This window comes from Rhinoderma darwinii, chromosome 1 (assembly GCF_050947455.1).
Source record: "Rhinoderma darwinii isolate aRhiDar2 chromosome 1, aRhiDar2.hap1, whole genome shotgun sequence".
In the NCBI taxonomy this organism is placed as follows: domain Eukaryota; kingdom Metazoa; phylum Chordata; class Amphibia; order Anura; family Rhinodermatidae; genus Rhinoderma; species Rhinoderma darwinii.
The window spans coordinates 445,905,839-445,908,543 of record NC_134687.1 but is presented as its reverse complement, the minus strand read 5'-3'; the positions used below and the strand labels follow the sequence as shown (position 1 = coordinate 445,908,543).

Here is a 2,705-nt window from a genome sequence, read left to right as displayed (position 1 = left end):
AGCCACTTCACAACTGAACTGGTCCCTTTAAAACTAGTCTTTTAAAATTTTCTTGAAAATTTGAGAAATTTCTGCTAAAGATGTAAGCCTTTTAACGTCCTAGAAAAATAAAAGGATGTTCAAAAAACAATGCCAACATAAAGTAGACATATGGGATATGTGAACTAGTAATTATTTTGTGTGATACAACTGCCTGTCTTACAAGCAGATACATTTAAATTCAGAAAAATAAAAATGTTTGCACATTTTCTCAAAATTTTGCTGTTTTTCACAAATAAGGAATGAATTTATCAACCAAATTTTATCCCTGACAATGTGTCACTAGAAAACAATCTGAGAATCGCTTGGATAGCATTCCAAAGTTATTACCATATAAAGTGAGACATGTCAGATTTGAAAAATAAGGCTCTGTCAAGAAGGTCAAAAGTGGCTGCAGCGGGAAGGGGTTAAAAAATCACCTCATTTATCTGTCCAGAAAATAAAAGCCTATCTTTCTGAACTAACAGGAGCCTGCAGCATTGATTATTCTTACTTCCTGCTAGGTGGTGCTGGCGAGTAATCTAAAGTTATACATTTATAGCAATGTAATTCTGGATGCAGACACTCTGGTAACTGGACGCGGAACAGCATCTCTATGATGATGTCCTTCATGCTGATACAATATGTAACTAATTCCGTTGAGTCATTTATATCAGCGTTCACCATGCTTGTCAGTTTTCTCAGGTGAAGCCTGGGTAGAGAGGTGGATGATGTAATGGGAACGTCTCCTTATTTGCATGGTATACCCATCATGCACCGTTATATTCTATCCGTTCTATTTGCAGTTTTCTGTTGTGTATGTTATAGGGGCTGCACAAGCACGTACGGCAGGCAGGTTGGGAGGTAGAAGTATATGAAGAGTAGCAGGCAGAGCATTTCTTGTCTCGCTATAATGTAGCAGTATTCACCAAGCGGGTGGGTTCTCAGACCGGCTGACATTCAGCAGCTTTGCGCAGTGGCAGTATCGTAGCCAATGAGGTCTATCCGAGGCGCGATTATTGCTAATTGAAAACTTTTCCCAATACCCCGCCGTGACGGCTTGAAATACAGCCGGCACTGGCAATTTTTGACAGTCTCTACGGAGACTGAACCTTGTATGTAACAATCAGAAATGTTAAAAGCGCATCAGGTGTCTTTAAAGATGATTGTATGGAGTGGTAATACTCTATTTTAAACATTAGATAAAGGTTATCTGATTATGGTAGTATTAGGGCATGACCACACGTGGCGGATTTCCTCCGCAACTGTCCGCATCAATGCCGCACAGAATCTGCGTTGCAGATTCTGCTGCGGATCTGCACAAAATGTGCATAAAATTGATGCGGACTAGCTGCTGCGGACTGCAGGAAAAGTGCTTCCCTTCTCCCTATCAGTGCAGGATAGAGAGAAGGGCCAGCACTTTCCCTAGTGAAAGTAAACGAATTTCATACTTACCGGCCGTTGTCTTGGTGACGCGTCCCTCTTTCGGCATCCAGCCCGACCTCCCTGGATGACGAGGCAGTCCATGTGACCGCTGCAGCCTGTGCTTGGCCTGTGATTGGCTGCAGCCGTCACTTAGACTGAAACGTCATCCTGGGAGGCCGGACTGGAGACAGAAGCAGGGAGTTCTCGGTAAGTATGAACTTCTATTTTTTTGACAGGTTGCTCTATATTGTGATCGGTAGTCACTGTCCCGGGTGCAGAAACAGTTACTGCCGATCGCTTAACTCTTTCAGCACCCTGGACAGTGACTATTTACAGACGTCTCCTAGCAACGCTCCCGTCATTACGGGAGCCCCATTGACTTCCTCAGTCTGGCTGTAGACCTAGAAATACATAGGTCCAGCCAGAATGAAGAAATGTCAAGTTAAAAAAGCAAGACGCATCCGCAGCACACATAACATGTGCATGACAGCTGCGGACTTCATTGCGGATATTAGAATCTCCATTGAAGTCAATGGAGAAATTCCGCCATGAGTCCGCCACTGCTCCGCAACAGACAGAGCATGCTGCGGACACCAAATTCCGCTCCGCAGCCTATGCTCCGCAGCGGAATTTTACGCATCGTCTAAACGAACACTGCTAAATTAAAGTGAAAGTCAATGGACAAACGGCTCCGCTGCGGATTAACGCTGCGGAGTGTCCGCAGCGGAATTTAAGTGAAATTCCGCCACGTGTGAACCCAGCCTTAGAGTATGCCAACACGACGCTGTTTGGTTACAGTGTTAACCTCAAAACCATCACCACATTTTGCTGCAATCTACCAGTAACCATGCATGGGCTCTGTCTGCATAGTGAAGTGAATCTGCGATGGAGGCTCCGAACAGGGCCTCCAGATGTGAACATAGCATTGTGTCATCTGTATAATAAAAATAGGCATTTCATTATGATGTTGCCCAATTAGAATTGACCTGGAATAAAAGATTTATTAAAACGGTCTTATGCTGGATTTACACGTCATAAGTGCGTTTTTTGTTACAAACCTTGATTAAACCGCACCATTGTTCTGTGATTTACACAAAAACGTGGCAAAAGAACACATTTTCACCACGTGTGAACACAGCCTCAAAGAAACAGACAGACAGAAACTGAGACAAATTAATCACACTGGTAACACCCGGTAAGATAAATCTGGCGCATCTTGCTTGCCATGTTAGATACTTTTTCACGCTGGCATAGTTTACCCC

At 43.6% G+C, this 2,705-nt stretch overlaps 1 non-coding gene across 1 annotated transcript; it reads left to right on the top strand.

Moving 5' to 3' along the window:
• The first annotated feature begins 983 nt into the window (after positions 1-983).
• Positions 984-1,124, top strand: LOC142722499 (U4 spliceosomal RNA). The gene has a single exon (XR_012874795.1). It is a non-coding gene; the product is annotated as a U4 spliceosomal RNA (small nuclear RNA).
• Positions 1,125-2,705: the final 1,581 nt, after the last annotated feature.